Source organism: Bos grunniens, chromosome 21 (genome assembly GCF_055505025.1).
Source record: "Bos grunniens cultivar Pamir isolate PY7600 chromosome 21, Bosgru_T2T1.0, whole genome shotgun sequence".
In the NCBI taxonomy this organism is placed as follows: domain Eukaryota; kingdom Metazoa; phylum Chordata; class Mammalia; order Artiodactyla; family Bovidae; genus Bos; species Bos grunniens.
In genome coordinates, this window is record NC_141185.1 from 68,451,868 (window position 1) to 68,475,676 (window position 23,809).

The 23,809-nt window shown below is 52.0% G+C and overlaps 1 long non-coding RNA gene and 9 other non-coding genes across 13 annotated transcripts in view; all 10 read right to left on the reverse strand.

Moving 5' to 3' along the window:
- The window catches only part of LOC147349867 (uncharacterized), a 78,123-nt gene that overhangs the window by 36,983 nt on the left and 17,331 nt on the right, over window positions 1-23,809 (reverse strand). For all 4 annotated transcript variants that reach the window (XR_015150184.1, XR_015150182.1, XR_015150183.1 and 1 more), the window contains one exon: window positions 1-21,889. This exon is cut by the window's left edge and continues 36,983 nt beyond it. This is a non-coding gene — a long non-coding RNA (uncharacterized LOC147349867). The remainder of the gene's footprint in view (window positions 21,890-23,809) is intronic.
- On the reverse strand, window positions 1,788-1,879 carry LOC147349883 (small nucleolar RNA SNORD116). The gene has a single exon (XR_015150711.1). It is a non-coding gene; the product is annotated as a small nucleolar RNA SNORD116 (small nucleolar RNA).
- On the reverse strand, window positions 4,241-4,332 carry LOC147349884 (small nucleolar RNA SNORD116). Its single transcript, XR_015150712.1, has one exon. It is a non-coding gene; the product is annotated as a small nucleolar RNA SNORD116 (small nucleolar RNA).
- LOC147349885 (small nucleolar RNA SNORD116) lies at window positions 6,694-6,785 on the reverse strand. The gene has a single exon (XR_015150713.1). It is a non-coding gene; the product is annotated as a small nucleolar RNA SNORD116 (small nucleolar RNA).
- Window positions 9,147-9,238, reverse strand: LOC147349886 (small nucleolar RNA SNORD116). The gene has a single exon (XR_015150714.1). It is a non-coding gene; the product is annotated as a small nucleolar RNA SNORD116 (small nucleolar RNA).
- Window positions 11,600-11,691, reverse strand: LOC147349887 (small nucleolar RNA SNORD116). Its single transcript, XR_015150716.1, has one exon. It is a non-coding gene; the product is annotated as a small nucleolar RNA SNORD116 (small nucleolar RNA).
- Window positions 14,053-14,144, reverse strand: LOC147349888 (small nucleolar RNA SNORD116). The gene has a single exon (XR_015150717.1). It is a non-coding gene; the product is annotated as a small nucleolar RNA SNORD116 (small nucleolar RNA).
- Window positions 16,506-16,597, reverse strand: LOC147349889 (small nucleolar RNA SNORD116). Its single transcript, XR_015150718.1, has one exon. It is a non-coding gene; the product is annotated as a small nucleolar RNA SNORD116 (small nucleolar RNA).
- On the reverse strand, window positions 18,959-19,050 carry LOC147349890 (small nucleolar RNA SNORD116). Its single transcript, XR_015150719.1, has one exon. It is a non-coding gene; the product is annotated as a small nucleolar RNA SNORD116 (small nucleolar RNA).
- On the reverse strand, window positions 21,412-21,503 carry LOC147349891 (small nucleolar RNA SNORD116). Its single transcript, XR_015150720.1, has one exon. It is a non-coding gene; the product is annotated as a small nucleolar RNA SNORD116 (small nucleolar RNA).

Consider the following 23,809-nt stretch of genomic DNA (forward strand, 5'->3'; position numbering starts at 1 on the left):
CAAAGAATGCCAATCTGCCAACTGCCTGGTCTCAGGCCTGCAATTCCACTCCACGTACCGTCCTGGCCAACACAATTTAATGATGTCCCCCAAGAACCCCGAGACCCCCTCAGGTGAATGGGGCCCCCTTCACCTAATAGCCATTGACCTTCCAGGGAAACACACCCACTCTTGGCACCTACTCTGCTCACAATGGACTCACCAGCATGGGAAAGGATAAAAGGTACCTGAGGGCCTCCATGTCATTAAGCCCCTTCTCTGATATGCAGCATATCCATGAAAAATGGCTTTCAGCCCCATGACAAAAGGGCCCCGGTGGACTCAGCCTGGTTGACACATGAGCGTGCCTGCCTCCTGGTCAAAGCCATGCTAAAGCCCTTCCTTGAAAAACACGAAGAGCTACAGGCCATTGGAGCCATTCCAAAGCACAAAGATGCTGAGGCTCCACCCTTTAGAGCAACTGAGTCACTTGTCACGCCACCTCGTTCTTTTTGAGCCAGTAACATCACTGCCATGAGCCCAGACACAATATGAAACTCAGGTTGTTCACGACCATCCTGAAACACCAGTCATGACACCACGGAACTCAGCAAAGAGGCACAATGATTGAACTCACATAACACCTCTGGCTACAGATTCACAGAAGAGCACAGCCTTGCTGCTAAGCACCACACCAGAGAGCTTCTCCTGCCCTTAAAACTGTAGCCACTCATCTGACTCCCCTATTTCCACAGGGTCCCTGCCAGCTAATTTCTGGGAAGAGTTACTAAACTTGGGCAAGGATAGGTGGGCTGGGAATAGAAATGACACTGGGATGTCTTGAGGCACAAATTCACTCCATGCACGTGGGGAGAACATGGCAAGATGGACAGAAAACATCCCCTCTGCTTCATATGACGCCCAGGCCAGGACAAGATAAGACACCACCTGGGGAACCACTTATGGCTCTGGAGGTCTGCAGCAAAGGAAACCAATCACGGGAGAGGCCAACTGTTCAATAGTCCATGAACCTATGAACCTGCCACCACAGTCCTTCCCCACTCTCACTCCAACCAAACCTGAAGGCAACCCAGAATTCAGGGAACCTGACTGACTTGCCGATCCATTCACCTGCCCATCCATCCATGGGTTCCACCACCACTTGAGGTACATTTCACGATCCCCAAGCTTTGCTCTCCCCCGACAACTGCCCACCTCAGAGCAATGTGCAGGTCCCTCCTGTTGACTCAGGACTTTCACCCTTGGAAATGCCCTAATGCATCTGCAAGGCTCACTCTCCCAACACTAGTGCCCACTCACATACCAACCAAAGAAACAATCAGACGAGGGGCCATCAGCTTGGCCCACCTCCTGGACACTCTGCCCAATGATCTCCTCTGACCATCAGGAGAAAACTATGCGGCATCCCGTCCCCCAGAAGAACATGACATAGAAACTTGTCCGAAGCCATGACTCCTTTCAGGACATGAGTGAAAACACTTTCAGGCAAAGGCAGTGTGGCTGACAAACTCAGTGGCAGTCCAGATACTCTCAAATGGCTTCCACTTCTCTGCTACCAACAGAATCATACATACCAGGAGACAAAAGCCTTGGTTAGCCTTATGTAACCAGAGATGACTCATGGTCCCTAGCCCTATCCCGAGGTTGGGAGGTCAGGGCATTTTCCTCATGGCTCATCTCCATACCACAAGAGGCCATCACCCTCAGCTTGCACACTTGGCTGCTCACGCCCCAGGGAGCAAATGAAATGTGACCCTGGCCCTTCGATCCACTGGAAATCACGTGCTGGACCTCAGTTCCGATGAGGAGACGGTAGTGATGGCTCACTCATTTTGTTCAGATTTCCAAGGAATGCATTTGTGGGAGTCATCATCGATCCAAGCACGTGTGCTCTAGGTGCTGCATGAGCAAAGTCGCCACCTCCATCCCAGGAAAGTCAGTGAGCTTGATCAGGTCAGCATTCAGGACTGTGCAGATTGCAGCCTTGGGGCAGCCAAGCTTCAGGCCCTGGGACCTTGCATGCCCCAGGGAAACCCCAGAAGGTGAGAGTGTGAATCCCATGCCCAGATCCCTGGAGCCAAACCACTAGGTCTCCTTGAAGAAAGGCTGCTTACCGCCATGGTTGTTCCATCTGTACACGCAAGGGCCACTTGTCCAGTTGTCTCTGGGGATTCATGATATTCATCTCGAGAGGCTGGCTATCACGGAATATGCGATGGGTAACCTGTTGCCAACAGTCTTCCATTTTGGGCCACTCAACCTGGCCTGGGGCAAGAAAACACATGTGTGAGGAAGAGCACCAGGTGTACTGGGGAAAGAGGCCAGGCCTCCGGGAGCACTGCCAATCATTCTGGCATCTACCATTCAATTGCTGCAAGAAGGTGTGCTGTGTAGGCAGCCAAACAGGGATGTGTTGGTGCACGGATACATTCAGAGTCAAGGGACCATCAGGACAAAGAATGCCAATCTGCCAACTGCCTGGTCTCAGGCCTGCAATTCCACTCCACGTACCGTCCTGGCCAACACAATTTAATGATGTCCCCCAAGAACCCCGAGACCCCCTCAGGTGAATGGGGCCCCCTTCACCTAATAGCCATTGACCTTCCAGGGAAACACACCCACTCTTGGCACCTACTCTGCTCACAATGGACTCACCAGCATGGGAAAGGATAAAAGGTACCTGAGGGCCTCCATGTCATTAAGCCCCTTCTCTGATATGCAGCATATCCATGAAAAATGGCTTTCAGCCCCATGACAAAAGGGCCCCGGTGGACTCAGCCTGGTTGACACATGAGCGTGCCTGCCTCCTGGTCAAAGCCATGCTAAAGCCCTTCCTTGAAAAACACGAAGAGCTACAGGCCATTGGAGCCATTCCAAAGCACAAAGATGCTGAGGCTCCACCCTTTAGAGCAACTGAGTCACTTGTCACGCCACCTCGTTCTTTTTGAGCCAGTAACATCACTGCCATGAGCCCAGACACAATATGAAACTCAGGTTGTTCACGACCATCCTGAAACACCAGTCATGACACCACGGAACTCAGCAAAGAGGCACAATGATTGAACTCACATAACACCTCTGGCTACAGATTCACAGAAGAGCACAGCCTTGCTGCTAAGCACCACACCAGAGAGCTTCTCCTGCCCTTAAAACTGTAGCCACTCATCTGACTCCCCTATTTCCACAGGGTCCCTGCCAGCTAATTTCTGGGAAGAGTTACTAAACTTGGGCAAGGATAGGTGGGCTGGGAATAGAAATGACACTGGGATGTCTTGAGGCACAAATTCACTCCATGCACGTGGGGAGAACATGGCAAGATGGACAGAAAACATCCCCTCTGCTTCATATGACGCCCAGGCCAGGACAAGATAAGACACCACCTGGGGAACCACTTATGGCTCTGGAGGTCTGCAGCAAAGGAAACCAATCACGGGAGAGGCCAACTGTTCAATAGTCCATGAACCTATGAACCTGCCACCACAGTCCTTCCCCACTCTCACTCCAACCAAACCTGAAGGCAACCCAGAATTCAGGGAACCTGACTGACTTGCCGATCCATTCACCTGCCCATCCATCCATGGGTTCCACCACCACTTGAGGTACATTTCACGATCCCCAAGCTTTGCTCTCCCCCGACAACTGCCCACCTCAGAGCAATGTGCAGGTCCCTCCTGTTGACTCAGGACTTTCACCCTTGGAAATGCCCTAATGCATCTGCAAGGCTCACTCTCCCAACACTAGTGCCCACTCACATACCAACCAAAGAAACAATCAGACGAGGGGCCATCAGCTTGGCCCACCTCCTGGACACTCTGCCCAATGATCTCCTCTGACCATCAGGAGAAAACTATGCGGCATCCCGTCCCCCAGAAGAACATGACATAGAAACTTGTCCGAAGCCATGACTCCTTTCAGGACATGAGTGAAAACACTTTCAGGCAAAGGCAGTGTGGCTGACAAACTCAGTGGCAGTCCAGATACTCTCAAATGGCTTCCACTTCTCTGCTACCAACAGAATCATACATACCAGGAGACAAAAGCCTTGGTTAGCCTTATGTAACCAGAGATGACTCATGGTCCCTAGCCCTATCCCGAGGTTGGGAGGTCAGGGCATTTTCCTCATGGCTCATCTCCATACCACAAGAGGCCATCACCCTCAGCTTGCACACTTGGCTGCTCACGCCCCAGGGAGCAAATGAAATGTGACCCTGGCCCTTCGATCCACTGGAAATCACGTGCTGGACCTCAGTTCCGATGAGGAGACGGTAGTGATGGCTCACTCATTTTGTTCAGATTTCCAAGGAATGCATTTGTGGGAGTCATCATCGATCCAAGCACGTGTGCTCTAGGTGCTGCATGAGCAAAGTCGCCACCTCCATCCCAGGAAAGTCAGTGAGCTTGATCAGGTCAGCATTCAGGACTGTGCAGATTGCAGCCTTGGGGCAGCCAAGCTTCAGGCCCTGGGACCTTGCATGCCCCAGGGAAACCCCAGAAGGTGAGAGTGTGAATCCCATGCCCAGATCCCTGGAGCCAAACCACTAGGTCTCCTTGAAGAAAGGCTGCTTACCGCCATGGTTGTTCCATCTGTACACGCAAGGGCCACTTGTCCAGTTGTCTCTGGGGATTCATGATATTCATCTCGAGAGGCTGGCTATCACGGAATATGCGATGGGTAACCTGTTGCCAACAGTCTTCCATTTTGGGCCACTCAACCTGGCCTGGGGCAAGAAAACACATGTGTGAGGAAGAGCACCAGGTGTACTGGGGAAAGAGGCCAGGCCTCCGGGAGCACTGCCAATCATTCTGGCATCTACCATTCAATTGCTGCAAGAAGGTGTGCTGTGTAGGCAGCCAAACAGGGATGTGTTGGTGCACGGATACATTCAGAGTCAAGGGACCATCAGGACAAAGAATGCCAATCTGCCAACTGCCTGGTCTCAGGCCTGCAATTCCACTCCACGTACCGTCCTGGCCAACACAATTTAATGATGTCCCCCAAGAACCCCGAGACCCCCTCAGGTGAATGGGGCCCCCTTCACCTAATAGCCATTGACCTTCCAGGGAAACACACCCACTCTTGGCACCTACTCTGCTCACAATGGACTCACCAGCATGGGAAAGGATAAAAGGTACCTGAGGGCCTCCATGTCATTAAGCCCCTTCTCTGATATGCAGCATATCCATGAAAAATGGCTTTCAGCCCCATGACAAAAGGGCCCCGGTGGACTCAGCCTGGTTGACACATGAGCGTGCCTGCCTCCTGGTCAAAGCCATGCTAAAGCCCTTCCTTGAAAAACACGAAGAGCTACAGGCCATTGGAGCCATTCCAAAGCACAAAGATGCTGAGGCTCCACCCTTTAGAGCAACTGAGTCACTTGTCACGCCACCTCGTTCTTTTTGAGCCAGTAACATCACTGCCATGAGCCCAGACACAATATGAAACTCAGGTTGTTCACGACCATCCTGAAACACCAGTCATGACACCACGGAACTCAGCAAAGAGGCACAATGATTGAACTCACATAACACCTCTGGCTACAGATTCACAGAAGAGCACAGCCTTGCTGCTAAGCACCACACCAGAGAGCTTCTCCTGCCCTTAAAACTGTAGCCACTCATCTGACTCCCCTATTTCCACAGGGTCCCTGCCAGCTAATTTCTGGGAAGAGTTACTAAACTTGGGCAAGGATAGGTGGGCTGGGAATAGAAATGACACTGGGATGTCTTGAGGCACAAATTCACTCCATGCACGTGGGGAGAACATGGCAAGATGGACAGAAAACATCCCCTCTGCTTCATATGACGCCCAGGCCAGGACAAGATAAGACACCACCTGGGGAACCACTTATGGCTCTGGAGGTCTGCAGCAAAGGAAACCAATCACGGGAGAGGCCAACTGTTCAATAGTCCATGAACCTATGAACCTGCCACCACAGTCCTTCCCCACTCTCACTCCAACCAAACCTGAAGGCAACCCAGAATTCAGGGAACCTGACTGACTTGCCGATCCATTCACCTGCCCATCCATCCATGGGTTCCACCACCACTTGAGGTACATTTCACGATCCCCAAGCTTTGCTCTCCCCCGACAACTGCCCACCTCAGAGCAATGTGCAGGTCCCTCCTGTTGACTCAGGACTTTCACCCTTGGAAATGCCCTAATGCATCTGCAAGGCTCACTCTCCCAACACTAGTGCCCACTCACATACCAACCAAAGAAACAATCAGACGAGGGGCCATCAGCTTGGCCCACCTCCTGGACACTCTGCCCAATGATCTCCTCTGACCATCAGGAGAAAACTATGCGGCATCCCGTCCCCCAGAAGAACATGACATAGAAACTTGTCCGAAGCCATGACTCCTTTCAGGACATGAGTGAAAACACTTTCAGGCAAAGGCAGTGTGGCTGACAAACTCAGTGGCAGTCCAGATACTCTCAAATGGCTTCCACTTCTCTGCTACCAACAGAATCATACATACCAGGAGACAAAAGCCTTGGTTAGCCTTATGTAACCAGAGATGACTCATGGTCCCTAGCCCTATCCCGAGGTTGGGAGGTCAGGGCATTTTCCTCATGGCTCATCTCCATACCACAAGAGGCCATCACCCTCAGCTTGCACACTTGGCTGCTCACGCCCCAGGGAGCAAATGAAATGTGACCCTGGCCCTTCGATCCACTGGAAATCACGTGCTGGACCTCAGTTCCGATGAGGAGACGGTAGTGATGGCTCACTCATTTTGTTCAGATTTCCAAGGAATGCATTTGTGGGAGTCATCATCGATCCAAGCACGTGTGCTCTAGGTGCTGCATGAGCAAAGTCGCCACCTCCATCCCAGGAAAGTCAGTGAGCTTGATCAGGTCAGCATTCAGGACTGTGCAGATTGCAGCCTTGGGGCAGCCAAGCTTCAGGCCCTGGGACCTTGCATGCCCCAGGGAAACCCCAGAAGGTGAGAGTGTGAATCCCATGCCCAGATCCCTGGAGCCAAACCACTAGGTCTCCTTGAAGAAAGGCTGCTTACCGCCATGGTTGTTCCATCTGTACACGCAAGGGCCACTTGTCCAGTTGTCTCTGGGGATTCATGATATTCATCTCGAGAGGCTGGCTATCACGGAATATGCGATGGGTAACCTGTTGCCAACAGTCTTCCATTTTGGGCCACTCAACCTGGCCTGGGGCAAGAAAACACATGTGTGAGGAAGAGCACCAGGTGTACTGGGGAAAGAGGCCAGGCCTCCGGGAGCACTGCCAATCATTCTGGCATCTACCATTCAATTGCTGCAAGAAGGTGTGCTGTGTAGGCAGCCAAACAGGGATGTGTTGGTGCACGGATACATTCAGAGTCAAGGGACCATCAGGACAAAGAATGCCAATCTGCCAACTGCCTGGTCTCAGGCCTGCAATTCCACTCCACGTACCGTCCTGGCCAACACAATTTAATGATGTCCCCCAAGAACCCCGAGACCCCCTCAGGTGAATGGGGCCCCCTTCACCTAATAGCCATTGACCTTCCAGGGAAACACACCCACTCTTGGCACCTACTCTGCTCACAATGGACTCACCAGCATGGGAAAGGATAAAAGGTACCTGAGGGCCTCCATGTCATTAAGCCCCTTCTCTGATATGCAGCATATCCATGAAAAATGGCTTTCAGCCCCATGACAAAAGGGCCCCGGTGGACTCAGCCTGGTTGACACATGAGCGTGCCTGCCTCCTGGTCAAAGCCATGCTAAAGCCCTTCCTTGAAAAACACGAAGAGCTACAGGCCATTGGAGCCATTCCAAAGCACAAAGATGCTGAGGCTCCACCCTTTAGAGCAACTGAGTCACTTGTCACGCCACCTCGTTCTTTTTGAGCCAGTAACATCACTGCCATGAGCCCAGACACAATATGAAACTCAGGTTGTTCACGACCATCCTGAAACACCAGTCATGACACCACGGAACTCAGCAAAGAGGCACAATGATTGAACTCACATAACACCTCTGGCTACAGATTCACAGAAGAGCACAGCCTTGCTGCTAAGCACCACACCAGAGAGCTTCTCCTGCCCTTAAAACTGTAGCCACTCATCTGACTCCCCTATTTCCACAGGGTCCCTGCCAGCTAATTTCTGGGAAGAGTTACTAAACTTGGGCAAGGATAGGTGGGCTGGGAATAGAAATGACACTGGGATGTCTTGAGGCACAAATTCACTCCATGCACGTGGGGAGAACATGGCAAGATGGACAGAAAACATCCCCTCTGCTTCATATGACGCCCAGGCCAGGACAAGATAAGACACCACCTGGGGAACCACTTATGGCTCTGGAGGTCTGCAGCAAAGGAAACCAATCACGGGAGAGGCCAACTGTTCAATAGTCCATGAACCTATGAACCTGCCACCACAGTCCTTCCCCACTCTCACTCCAACCAAACCTGAAGGCAACCCAGAATTCAGGGAACCTGACTGACTTGCCGATCCATTCACCTGCCCATCCATCCATGGGTTCCACCACCACTTGAGGTACATTTCACGATCCCCAAGCTTTGCTCTCCCCCGACAACTGCCCACCTCAGAGCAATGTGCAGGTCCCTCCTGTTGACTCAGGACTTTCACCCTTGGAAATGCCCTAATGCATCTGCAAGGCTCACTCTCCCAACACTAGTGCCCACTCACATACCAACCAAAGAAACAATCAGACGAGGGGCCATCAGCTTGGCCCACCTCCTGGACACTCTGCCCAATGATCTCCTCTGACCATCAGGAGAAAACTATGCGGCATCCCGTCCCCCAGAAGAACATGACATAGAAACTTGTCCGAAGCCATGACTCCTTTCAGGACATGAGTGAAAACACTTTCAGGCAAAGGCAGTGTGGCTGACAAACTCAGTGGCAGTCCAGATACTCTCAAATGGCTTCCACTTCTCTGCTACCAACAGAATCATACATACCAGGAGACAAAAGCCTTGGTTAGCCTTATGTAACCAGAGATGACTCATGGTCCCTAGCCCTATCCCGAGGTTGGGAGGTCAGGGCATTTTCCTCATGGCTCATCTCCATACCACAAGAGGCCATCACCCTCAGCTTGCACACTTGGCTGCTCACGCCCCAGGGAGCAAATGAAATGTGACCCTGGCCCTTCGATCCACTGGAAATCACGTGCTGGACCTCAGTTCCGATGAGGAGACGGTAGTGATGGCTCACTCATTTTGTTCAGATTTCCAAGGAATGCATTTGTGGGAGTCATCATCGATCCAAGCACGTGTGCTCTAGGTGCTGCATGAGCAAAGTCACCACCTCCATCCCAGGAAAGTCAGTGAGCTTGATCAGGTCAGCATTCAGGACTGTGCAGATTGCAGCCTTGGGGCAGCCAAGCTTCAGGCCCTGGGACCTTGCATGCCCCAGGGAAACCCCAGAAGGTGAGAGTGTGAATCCCATGCCCAGATCCCTGGAGCCAAACCACTAGGTCTCCTTGAAGAAAGGCTGCTTACCGCCATGGTTGTTCCATCTGTACACGCAAGGGCCACTTGTCCAGTTGTCTCTGGGGATTCATGATATTCATCTCGAGAGGCTGGCTATCACGGAATATGCGATGGGTAACCTGTTGCCAACAGTCTTCCATTTTGGGCCACTCAACCTGGCCTGGGGCAAGAAAACACATGTGTGAGGAAGAGCACCAGGTGTACTGGGGAAAGAGGCCAGGCCTCCGGGAGCACTGCCAATCATTCTGGCATCTACCATTCAATTGCTGCAAGAAGGTGTGCTGTGTAGGCAGCCAAACAGGGATGTGTTGGTGCACGGATACATTCAGAGTCAAGGGACCATCAGGACAAAGAATGCCAATCTGCCAACTGCCTGGTCTCAGGCCTGCAATTCCACTCCACGTACCGTCCTGGCCAACACAATTTAATGATGTCCCCCAAGAACCCCGAGACCCCCTCAGGTGAATGGGGCCCCCTTCACCTAATAGCCATTGACCTTCCAGGGAAACACACCCACTCTTGGCACCTACTCTGCTCACAATGGACTCACCAGCATGGGAAAGGATAAAAGGTACCTGAGGGCCTCCATGTCATTAAGCCCCTTCTCTGATATGCAGCATATCCATGAAAAATGGCTTTCAGCCCCATGACAAAAGGGCCCCGGTGGACTCAGCCTGGTTGACACATGAGCGTGCCTGCCTCCTGGTCAAAGCCATGCTAAAGCCCTTCCTTGAAAAACACGAAGAGCTACAGGCCATTGGAGCCATTCCAAAGCACAAAGATGCTGAGGCTCCACCCTTTAGAGCAACTGAGTCACTTGTCACGCCACCTCGTTCTTTTTGAGCCAGTAACATCACTGCCATGAGCCCAGACACAATATGAAACTCAGGTTGTTCACGACCATCCTGAAACACCAGTCATGACACCACGGAACTCAGCAAAGAGGCACAATGATTGAACTCACATAACACCTCTGGCTACAGATTCACAGAAGAGCACAGCCTTGCTGCTAAGCACCACACCAGAGAGCTTCTCCTGCCCTTAAAACTGTAGCCACTCATCTGACTCCCCTATTTCCACAGGGTCCCTGCCAGCTAATTTCTGGGAAGAGTTACTAAACTTGGGCAAGGATAGGTGGGCTGGGAATAGAAATGACACTGGGATGTCTTGAGGCACAAATTCACTCCATGCACGTGGGGAGAACATGGCAAGATGGACAGAAAACATCCCCTCTGCTTCATATGACGCCCAGGCCAGGACAAGATAAGACACCACCTGGGGAACCACTTATGGCTCTGGAGGTCTGCAGCAAAGGAAACCAATCACGGGAGAGGCCAACTGTTCAATAGTCCATGAACCTATGAACCTGCCACCACAGTCCTTCCCCACTCTCACTCCAACCAAACCTGAAGGCAACCCAGAATTCAGGGAACCTGACTGACTTGCCGATCCATTCACCTGCCCATCCATCCATGGGTTCCACCACCACTTGAGGTACATTTCACGATCCCCAAGCTTTGCTCTCCCCCGACAACTGCCCACCTCAGAGCAATGTGCAGGTCCCTCCTGTTGACTCAGGACTTTCACCCTTGGAAATGCCCTAATGCATCTGCAAGGCTCACTCTCCCAACACTAGTGCCCACTCACATACCAACCAAAGAAACAATCAGACGAGGGGCCATCAGCTTGGCCCACCTCCTGGACACTCTGCCCAATGATCTCCTCTGACCATCAGGAGAAAACTATGCGGCATCCCGTCCCCCAGAAGAACATGACATAGAAACTTGTCCGAAGCCATGACTCCTTTCAGGACATGAGTGAAAACACTTTCAGGCAAAGGCAGTGTGGCTGACAAACTCAGTGGCAGTCCAGATACTCTCAAATGGCTTCCACTTCTCTGCTACCAACAGAATCATACATACCAGGAGACAAAAGCCTTGGTTAGCCTTATGTAACCAGAGATGACTCATGGTCCCTAGCCCTATCCCGAGGTTGGGAGGTCAGGGCATTTTCCTCATGGCTCATCTCCATACCACAAGAGGCCATCACCCTCAGCTTGCACACTTGGCTGCTCACGCCCCAGGGAGCAAATGAAATGTGACCCTGGCCCTTCGATCCACTGGAAATCACGTGCTGGACCTCAGTTCCGATGAGGAGACGGTAGTGATGGCTCACTCATTTTGTTCAGATTTCCAAGGAATGCATTTGTGGGAGTCATCATCGATCCAAGCACGTGTGCTCTAGGTGCTGCATGAGCAAAGTCACCACCTCCATCCCAGGAAAGTCAGTGAGCTTGATCAGGTCAGCATTCAGGACTGTGCAGATTGCAGCCTTGGGGCAGCCAAGCTTCAGGCCCTGGGACCTTGCATGCCCCAGGGAAACCCCAGAAGGTGAGAGTGTGAATCCCATGCCCAGATCCCTGGAGCCAAACCACTAGGTCTCCTTGAAGAAAGGCTGCTTACCGCCATGGTTGTTCCATCTGTACACGCAAGGGCCACTTGTCCAGTTGTCTCTGGGGATTCATGATATTCATCTCGAGAGGCTGGCTATCACGGAATATGCGATGGGTAACCTGTTGCCAACAGTCTTCCATTTTGGGCCACTCAACCTGGCCTGGGGCAAGAAAACACATGTGTGAGGAAGAGCACCAGGTGTACTGGGGAAAGAGGCCAGGCCTCCGGGAGCACTGCCAATCATTCTGGCATCTACCATTCAATTGCTGCAAGAAGGTGTGCTGTGTAGGCAGCCAAACAGGGATGTGTTGGTGCACGGATACATTCAGAGTCAAGGGACCATCAGGACAAAGAATGCCAATCTGCCAACTGCCTGGTCTCAGGCCTGCAATTCCACTCCACGTACCGTCCTGGCCAACACAATTTAATGATGTCCCCCAAGAACCCCGAGACCCCCTCAGGTGAATGGGGCCCCCTTCACCTAATAGCCATTGACCTTCCAGGGAAACACACCCACTCTTGGCACCTACTCTGCTCACAATGGACTCACCAGCATGGGAAAGGATAAAAGGTACCTGAGGGCCTCCATGTCATTAAGCCCCTTCTCTGATATGCAGCATATCCATGAAAAATGGCTTTCAGCCCCATGACAAAAGGGCCCCGGTGGACTCAGCCTGGTTGACACATGAGCGTGCCTGCCTCCTGGTCAAAGCCATGCTAAAGCCCTTCCTTGAAAAACACGAAGAGCTACAGGCCATTGGAGCCATTCCAAAGCACAAAGATGCTGAGGCTCCACCCTTTAGAGCAACTGAGTCACTTGTCACGCCACCTCGTTCTTTTTGAGCCAGTAACATCACTGCCATGAGCCCAGACACAATATGAAACTCAGGTTGTTCACGACCATCCTGAAACACCAGTCATGACACCACGGAACTCAGCAAAGAGGCACAATGATTGAACTCACATAACACCTCTGGCTACAGATTCACAGAAGAGCACAGCCTTGCTGCTAAGCACCACACCAGAGAGCTTCTCCTGCCCTTAAAACTGTAGCCACTCATCTGACTCCCCTATTTCCACAGGGTCCCTGCCAGCTAATTTCTGGGAAGAGTTACTAAACTTGGGCAAGGATAGGTGGGCTGGGAATAGAAATGACACTGGGATGTCTTGAGGCACAAATTCACTCCATGCACGTGGGGAGAACATGGCAAGATGGACAGAAAACATCCCCTCTGCTTCATATGACGCCCAGGCCAGGACAAGATAAGACACCACCTGGGGAACCACTTATGGCTCTGGAGGTCTGCAGCAAAGGAAACCAATCACGGGAGAGGCCAACTGTTCAATAGTCCATGAACCTATGAACCTGCCACCACAGTCCTTCCCCACTCTCACTCCAACCAAACCTGAAGGCAACCCAGAATTCAGGGAACCTGACTGACTTGCCGATCCATTCACCTGCCCATCCATCCATGGGTTCCACCACCACTTGAGGTACATTTCACGATCCCCAAGCTTTGCTCTCCCCCGACAACTGCCCACCTCAGAGCAATGTGCAGGTCCCTCCTGTTGACTCAGGACTTTCACCCTTGGAAATGCCCTAATGCATCTGCAAGGCTCACTCTCCCAACACTAGTGCCCACTCACATACCAACCAAAGAAACAATCAGACGAGGGGCCATCAGCTTGGCCCACCTCCTGGACACTCTGCCCAATGATCTCCTCTGACCATCAGGAGAAAACTATGCGGCATCCCGTCCCCCAGAAGAACATGACATAGAAACTTGTCCGAAGCCATGACTCCTTTCAGGACATGAGTGAAAACACTTTCAGGCAAAGGCAGTGTGGCTGACAAACTCAGTGGCAGTCCAGATACTCTCAAATGGCTTCCACTTCTCTGCTACCAACAGAATCATACATACCAGGAGACAAAAGCCTTGGTTAGCCTTATGTAACCAGAGATGACTCATGGTCCCTAGCCCTATCCCGAGGTTGGGAGGTCAGGGCATTTTCCTCATGGCTCATCTCCATACCACAAGAGGCCATCACCCTCAGCTTGCACACTTGGCTGCTCACGCCCCAGGGAGCAAATGAAATGTGACCCTGGCCCTTCGATCCACTGGAAATCACGTGCTGGACCTCAGTTCCGATGAGGAGACGGTAGTGATGGCTCACTCATTTTGTTCAGATTTCCAAGGAATGCATTTGTGGGAGTCATCATCGATCCAAGCACGTGTGCTCTAGGTGCTGCATGAGCAAAGTCACCACCTCCATCCCAGGAAAGTCAGTGAGCTTGATCAGGTCAGCATTCAGGACTGTGCAGATTGCAGCCTTGGGGCAGCCAAGCTTCAGGCCCTGGGACCTTGCATGCCCCAGGGAAACCCCAGAAGGTGAGAGTGTGAATCCCATGCCCAGATCCCTGGAGCCAAACCACTAGGTCTCCTTGAAGAAAGGCTGCTTACCGCCATGGTTGTTCCATCTGTACACGCAAGGGCCACTTGTCCAGTTGTCTCTGGGGATTCATGATATTCATCTCGAGAGGCTGGCTATCACGGAATATGCGATGGGTAACCTGTTGCCAACAGTCTTCCATTTTGGGCCACTCAACCTGGCCTGGGGCAAGAAAACACATGTGTGAGGAAGAGCACCAGGTGTACTGGGGAAAGAGGCCAGGCCTCCGGGAGCACTGCCAATCATTCTGGCATCTACCATTCAATTGCTGCAAGAAGGTGTGCTGTGTAGGCAGCCAAACAGGGATGTGTTGGTGCACGGATACATTCAGAGTCAAGGGACCATCAGGACAAAGAATGCCAATCTGCCAACTGCCTGGTCTCAGGCCTGCAATTCCACTCCACGTACCGTCCTGGCCAACACAATTTAATGATGTCCCCCAAGAACCCCGAGACCCCCTCAGGTGAATGGGGCCCCCTTCACCTAATAGCCATTGACCTTCCAGGGAAACACACCCACTCTTGGCACCTACTCTGCTCACAATGGACTCACCAGCATGGGAAAGGATAAAAGGTACCTGAGGGCCTCCATGTCATTAAGCCCCTTCTCTGATATGCAGCATATCCATGAAAAATGGCTTTCAGCCCCATGACAAAAGGGCCCCGGTGGACTCAGCCTGGTTGACACATGAGCGTGCCTGCCTCCTGGTCAAAGCCATGCTAAAGCCCTTCCTTGAAAAACACGAAGAGCTACAGGCCATTGGAGCCATTCCAAAGCACAAAGATGCTGAGGCTCCACCCTTTAGAGCAACTGAGTCACTTGTCACGCCACCTCGTTCTTTTTGAGCCAGTAACATCACTGCCATGAGCCCAGACACAATATGAAACTCAGGTTGTTCACGACCATCCTGAAACACCAGTCATGACACCACGGAACTCAGCAAAGAGGCACAATGATTGAACTCACATAACACCTCTGGCTACAGATTCACAGAAGAGCACAGCCTTGCTGCTAAGCACCACACCAGAGAGCTTCTCCTGCCCTTAAAACTGTAGCCACTCATCTGACTCCCCTATTTCCACAGGGTCCCTGCCAGCTAATTTCTGGGAAGAGTTACTAAACTTGGGCAAGGATAGGTGGGCTGGGAATAGAAATGACACTGGGATGTCTTGAGGCACAAATTCACTCCATGCACGTGGGGAGAACATGGCAAGATGGACAGAAAACATCCCCTCTGCTTCATATGACGCCCAGGCCAGGACAAGATAAGACACCACCTGGGGAACCACTTATGGCTCTGGAGGTCTGCAGCAAAGGAAACCAATCACGGGAGAGGCCAACTGTTCAATAGTCCATGAACCTATGAACCTGCCACCACAGTCCTTCCCCACTCTCACTCCAACCAAACCTGAAGGCAACCCAGAATTCAGGGAACCTGACTGACTTGCCGATCCATTCACCTGCCCATCCATCCATGGGTTCCACCACCACTTGAGGTACATTTCACGATCCCCAAGCTTTGCTCTCCCCCGACAACTGCCCACCTCAGAGCAATGTGCAGGTCCCTCCTGTTGACTCAGGACTTTCACCCTTGGAAATGCCCTAATGCATCTGCAAGGCTCACTCTCCCAACACTAGTGCCCACTCACATACCAACCAAAGAAACAATCAGACGAGGGGCCATCAGCTTGGCCCACCTCCTGGACACTCTGCCCAATGATCTCCTCTGACCATCAGGAGAAAACTATGCGGCATCCCGTCCCCCAGAAGAACATGACATAGAAACTTGTCCGAAGCCATGACTCCTTTCAGGACATGAGTGAAAACACTTTCAGGCAAAGGCAGTGTGGCTGACAAACTCAGTGGCAGTCCAGATACTCTCAAATGGCTTCCACTTCTCTGCTACCAACAGAATCATACATACCAGGAGACAAAAGCCTTGGTTAGCCTTATGTAACCAGAGATGACTCATGGTCCCTAGCCCTATCCCGAGGTTGGGAGGTCAGGGCATTTTCCTCATGGCTCATCTCCATACCACAAGAGGCCATCACCCTCAGCTTGCACACTTGGCTGCTCACGCCCCAGGGAGCAAATGAAATGTGACCCTGGCCCTTCGATCCACTGGAAATCACGTGCTGGACCTCAGTTCCGATGAGGAGACGGTAGTGATGGCTCACTCATTTTGTTCAGATTTCCAAGGAATGCATTTGTGGGAGTCATCATCGATCCAAGCACGTGTGCTCTAGGTGCTGCATGAGCAAAGTCACCACCTCCATCCCAGGAAAGTCAGTGAGCTTGATCAGGTCAGCATTCAGGACTGTGCAGATTGCAGCCTTGGGGCAGCCAAGCTTCAGGCCCTGGGACCTTGCATGCCCCAGGGAAACCCCAGAAGGTGAGAGTGTGAATCCCATGCCCAGATCCCTGGAGCCAAACCACTAGGTCTCCTTGAAGAAAGGCTGCTTACCGCCATGGTTGTTCCATCTGTACACGCAAGGGCCACTTGTCCAGTTGTCTCTGGGGATTCATGATATTCATCTCGAGAGGCTGGCTATCACGGAATATGCGATGGGTAACCTGTTGCCAACAGTCTTCCATTTTGGGCCACTCAACCTGGCCTGGGGCAAGAAAACACATGTGTGAGGAAGAGCACCAGGTGTACTGGGGAAAGAGGCCAGGCCTCCGGGAGCACTGCCAATCATTCTGGCATCTACCATTCAATTGCTGCAAGAAGGTGTGCTGTGTAGGCAGCCAAACAGGGATGTGTTGGTGCACGGATACATTCAGAGTCAAGGGACCATCAGGACAAAGAATGCCAATCTGCCAACTGCCTGGTCTCAGGCCTGCAATTCCACTCCACGTACCGTCCTGGCCAACACAATTTAATGATGTCCCCCAAGAACCCCGAGACCCCCTCAGGTGAATGGGGCCCCCTTCACCTAATAGCCATTGACCTTCCAGGGAAACACACCCACTCTTGGCACCTACTCTGCTCACAATGGACTCACCAGCATGGGAAAGGATAAAAGGTACCTGAGGGCCTCCATGTCATTAAGCCCCTTCTCTGATATGCAGCATATCCATGAAAAATGGCTTTCAGCCCCATGACAAAAGGGCCCCGGTGGACTCAGCCTGGTTGACACATGAGCGTGCCTGCCTCCTGGTCAAAGCCATGCTAAAGCCCTTCCTTGAAAAACACGAAGAGCTACAGGCCATTGGAGCCATTCCAAAGCACAAAGATGCTGAGGCTCCACCCTTTAGAGCAACTGAGTCACTTGTCACGCCACCTCGTTCTTTTTGAGCCAGTAACATCACTGCCATGAGCCCAGACACAATATGAAACTCAGGTTGTTCACGACCATCCTGAAACACCAGTCATGACACCACGGAACTCAGCAAAGAGGCACAATGATTGAACTCACATAACACCTCTGGCTACAGATTCACAGAAGAGCACAGCCTTGCTGCTAAGCACCACACCAGAGAGCTTCTCCTGCCCTTAAAACTGTAGCCACTCATCTGACTCCCCTATTTCCACAGGGTCCCTGCCAGCTAATTTCTGGGAAGAGTTACTAAACTTGGGCAAGGATAGGTGGGCTGGGAATAGAAATGACACTGGGATGTCTTGAGGCACAAATTCACTCCATGCACGTGGGGAGAACATGGCAAGATGGACAGAAAACATCCCCTCTGCTTCATATGACGCCCAGGCCAGGACAAGATAAGACACCACCTGGGGAACCACTTATGGCTCTGGAGGTCTGCAGCAAAGGAAACCAATCACGGGAGAGGCCAACTGTTCAATAGTCCATGAACCTATGAACCTGCCACCACAGTCCTTCCCCACTCTCACTCCAACCAAACCTGAAGGCAACCCAGAATTCAGGGAACCTGACTGACTTGCCGATCCATTCACCTGCCCATCCATCCATGGGTTCCACCACCACTTGAGGTACATTTCACGATCCCCAAGCTTTGCTCTCCCCCGACAACTGCCCACCTCAGAGCAATGTGCAGGTCCCTCCTGTTGACTCAGGACTTTCACCCTTGGAAATGCCCTAATGCATCTGCAAGGCTCACTCTCCCAACACTAGTGCCCACTCACATACCAACCAAAGAAACAATCAGACGAGGGGCCATCAGCTTGGCCCACCTCCTGGACACTCTGCCCAATGATCTCCTCTGACCATCAGGAGAAAACTATGCGGCATCCCGTCCCCCAGAAGAACATGACATAGAAACTTGTCCGAAGCCATGACTCCTTTCAGGACATGAGTGAAAACACTTTCAGGCAAAGGCAGTGTGGCTGACAAACTCAGTGGCAGTCCAGATACTCTCAAATGGCTTCCACTTCTCTGCTACCAACAGAATCATACATACCAGGAGACAAAAGCCTTGGTTAGCCTTATGTAACCAGAGATGACTCATGGTCCCTAGCCCTATCCCGAGGTTGGGAGGTCAGGGCATTTTCCTCATGGCTCATCTCCATACCACAAGAGGCCATCACCCTCAGCTTGCACACTTGGCTGCTCACGCCCCAGGGAGCAAATGAAATGTGACCCTGGCCCTTCGATCCACTGGAAATCACGTGCTGGACCTCAGTTCCGATGAGGAGACGGTAGTGATGGCTCACTCATTTTGTTCAGATTTCCAAGGAATGCATTTGTGGGAGTCATCATCGATCCAAGCACGTGTGCTCTAGGTGCTGCATGAGCAAAGTCACCACCTCCATCCCAGGAAAGTCAGTGAGCTTGATCAGGTCAGCATTCAGGACTGTGCAGATTGCAGCCTTGGGGCAGCCAAGCTTCAGGCCCTGGGACCTTGCATGCCCCAGGGAAACCCCAGAAGGTGAGAGTGTGAATCCCATGCCCAGATCCCTGGAGCCAAACCACTAGGTCTCCTTGAAGAAAGGCTGCTTACCGCCATGGTTGTTCCATCTGTACACGCAAGGGCCACTTGTCCAGTTGTCTCTGGGGATTCATGATATTCATCTCGAGAGGCTGGCTATCACGGAATATGCGATGGGTAACCTGTTGCCAACAGTCTTCCATTTTGGGCCACTCAACCTGGCCTGGGGCAAGAAAACACATGTGTGAGGAAGAGCACCAGGTGTACTGGGGAAAGAGGCCAGGCCTCCGGGAGCACTGCCAATCATTCTGGCATCTACCATTCAATTGCTGCAAGAAGGTGTGCTGTGTAGGCAGCCAAACAGGGATGTGTTGGTGCACGGATACATTCAGAGTCAAGGGACCATCAGGACAAAGAATGCCAATCTGCCAACTGCCTGGTCTCAGGCCTGCAATTCCACTCCACGTACCGTCCTGGCCAACACAATTTAATGATGTCCCCCAAGAACCCCGAGACCCCCTCAGGTGAATGGGGCCCCCTTCACCTAATAGCCATTGACCTTCCAGGGAAACACACCCACTCTTGGCACCTACTCTGCTCACAATGGACTCACCAGCATGGGAAAGGATAAAAGGTACCTGAGGGCCTCCATGTCATTAAGCCCCTTCTCTGATATGCAGCATATCCATGAAAAATGGCTTTCAGCCCCATGACAAAAGGGCCCCGGTGGACTCAGCCTGGTTGACACATGAGCGTGCCTGCCTCCTGGTCAAAGCCATGCTAAAGCCCTTCCTTGAAAAACACGAAGAGCTACAGGCCATTGGAGCCATTCCAAAGCACAAAGATGCTGAGGCTCCACCCTTTAGAGCAACTGAGTCACTTGTCACGCCACCTCGTTCTTTTTGAGCCAGTAACATCACTGCCATGAGCCCAGACACAATATGAAACTCAGGTTGTTCACGACCATCCTGAAACACCAGTCATGACACCACGGAACTCAGCAAAGAGGCACAATGATTGAACTCACATAACACCTCTGGCTACAGATTCACAGAAGAGCACAGCCTTGCTGCTAAGCACCACACCAGAGAGCTTCTCCTGCCCTTAAAACTGTAGCCACTCATCTGACTCCCCTATTTCCACAGGGTCCCTGCCAGCTAATTTCTGGGAAGAGTTACTAAACTTGGGCAAGGATAGGTGGGCTGGGAATAGAAATGACACTGGGATGTCTTGAGGCACAAATTCACTCCATGCACGTGGGGAGAACATGGCAAGATGGACAGAAAACATCCCCTCTGCTTCATATGACGCCCAGGCCAGGACAAGATAAGACACCACCTGGGGAACCACTTATGGCTCTGGAGGTCTGCAGCAAAGGAAACCAATCACGGGAGAGGCCAACTGTTCAATAGTCCATGAACCTATGAACCTGCCACCACAGTCCTTCCCCACTCTCACTCCAACCAAACCTGAAGGCAACCCAGAATTCAGGGAACCTGACTGACTTGCCGATCCATTCACCTGCCCATCCATCCATGGGTTCCACCACCACTTGAGGTACATTTCACGATCCCCAAGCTTTGCTCTCCCCCGACAACTGCCCACCTCAGAGCAATGTGCAGGTCCCTCCTGTTGACTCAGGACTTTCACCCTTGGAAATGCCCTAATGCATCTGCAAGGCTCACTCTCCCAACACTAGTGCCCACTCACATACCAACCAAAGAAACAATCAGACGAGGGGCCATCAGCTTGGCCCACCTCCTGGACACTCTGCCCAATGATCTCCTCTGACCATCAGGAGAAAACTATGCGGCATCCCGTCCCCCAGAAGAACATGACATAGAAACTTGTCCGAAGCCATGACTCCTTTCAGGACATGAGTGAAAACACTTTCAGGCAAAGGCAGTGTGGCTGACAAACTCAGTGGCAGTCCAGATACTCTCAAATGGCTTCCACTTCTCTGCTACCAACAGAATCATACATACCAGGAGACAAAAGCCTTGGTTAGCCTTATGTAACCAGAGATGACTCATGGTCCCTAGCCCTATCCCGAGGTTGGGAGGTCAGGGCATTTTCCTCATGGCTCATCTCCATACCACAAGAGGCCATCACCCTCAGCTTGCACACTTGGCTGCTCACGCCCCAGGGAGCAAATGAAATGTGACCCTGGCCCTTCGATCCACTGGAAATCACGTGCTGGACCTCAGTTCCGATGAGGAGACGGTAGTGATGGCTCACTCATTTTGTTCAGATTTCCAAGGAATGCATTTGTGGGAGTCATCATCGATCCAAGCACGTGTGCTCTAGGTGCTGCATGAGCAAAGTCACCACCTCCATCCCAGGAAAGTCAGTGAGCTTGATCAGGTCAGCATTCAGGACTGTGCAGATTGCAGCCTTGGGGCAGCCAAGCTTCAGGCCCTGGGACCTTGCATGCCCCAGGGAAACCCCAGAAGGTGAGAGTGTGAATCCCATGCCCAGATCCCTGGAGCCAAACCACTAGGTCTCCTTGAAGAAAGGCTGCTTACCGCCATGGTTGTTCCATCTGTACACGCAAGGGCCACTTGTCCAGTTGTCTCTGGGGATTCATGATATTCATCTCGAGAGGCTGGCTATCACGGAATATGCGATGGGTAACCTGTTGCCAACAGTCTTCCATTTTGGGCCACTCAACCTGGCCTGGGGCAAGAAAACACATGTGTGAGGAAGAGCACCAGGTGTACTGGGGAAAGAGGCCAGGCCTCCGGGAGCACTGCCAATCATTCTGGCATCTACCATTCAATTGCTGCAAGAAGGTGTGCTGTGTAGGCAGCCAAACAGGGATGTGTTGGTGCACGGATACATTCAGAGTCAAGGGACCATCAGGACAAAGAATGCCAATCTGCCAACTGCCTGGTCTCAGGCCTGCAATTCCACTCCACGTACCGTCCTGGCCAACACAATTTAATGATGTCCCCCAAGAACCCCGAGACCCCCTCAGGTGAATGGGGCCCCCTTCACCTAATAGCCATTGACCTTCCAGGGAAACACACCCACTCTTGGCACCTACTCTGCTCACAATGGACTCACCAGCATGGGAAAGGATAAAAGGTACCTGAGGGCCTCCATGTCATTAAGCCCCTTCTCTGATATGCAGCATATCCATGAAAAATGGCTTTCAGCCCCATGACAAAAGGGCCCCGGTGGACTCAGCCTGGTTGACACATGAGCGTGCCTGCCTCCTGGTCAAAGCCATGCTAAAGCCCTTCCTTGAAAAACACGAAGAGCTACAGGCCATTGGAGCCATTCCAAAGCACAAAGATGCTGAGGCTCCACCCTTTAGAGCAACTGAGTCACTTGTCACGCCACCTCGTTCTTTTTGAGCCAGTAACATCACTGCCATGAGCCCAGACACAATATGAAACTCAGGTTGTTCACGACCATCCTGAAACACCAGTCATGACACCACGGAACTCAGCAAAGAGGCACAATGATTGAACTCACATAACACCTCTGGCTACAGATTCACAGAAGAGCACAGCCTTGCTGCTAAGCACCACACCAGAGAGCTTCTCCTGCCCTTAAAACTGTAGCCACTCATCTGACTCCCCTATTTCCACAGGGTCCCTGCCAGCTAATTTCTGGGAAGAGTTACTAAACTTGGGCAAGGATAGGTGGGCTGGGAATAGAAATGACACTGGGATGTCTTGAGGCACAAATTCACTCCATGCACGTGGGGAGAACATGGCAAGATGGACAGAAAACATCCCCTCTGCTTCATATGACGCCCAGGCCAGGACAAGATAAGACACCACCTGGGGAACCACTTATGGCTCTGGAGGTCTGCAGCAAAGGAAACCAATCACGGGAGAGGCCAACTGTTCAATAGTCCATGAACCTATGAACCTGCCACCACAGTCCTTCCCCACTCTCACTCCAACCAAACCTGAAGGCAACCCAGAATTCAGGGAACCTGACTGACTTGCCGATCCATTCACCTGCCCATCCATCCATGGGTTCCACCACCACTTGAGGTACATTTCACGATCCCCAAGCTTTGCTCTCCCCCGACAACTGCCCACCTCAGAGCAATGTGCAGGTCCCTCCTGTTGACTCAGGACTTTCACCCTTGGAAATGCCCTAATGCATCTGCAAGGCTCACTCTCCCAACACTAGTGCCCACTCACATACCAACCAAAGAAACAATCAGACGAGGGGCCATCAGCTTGGCCCACCTCCTGGACACTCTGCCCAATGATCTCCTCTGACCATCAGGAGAAAACTATGCGGCATCCCGTCCCCCAGAAGAACATGACATAGAAACTTGTCCGAAGCCATGACTCCTTTCAGGACATGAGTGAAAACACTTTCAGGCAAAGGCAGTGTGGCTGACAAACTCAGTGGCAGTCCAGATACTCTCAAATGGCTTCCACTTCTCTGCTACCAACAGAATCATACATACCAGGAGACAAAAGCCTTGGTTAGCCTTATGTAACCAGAGATGACTCATGGTCCCTAGCCATATCCCGAGGTTGGGAGGTCAGGGCATTTTCCTCATGGCTCATCTCCATACCACAAGAGGCCATCACCCTCAGCTTGCACACTTGGCTGCTCACGCCC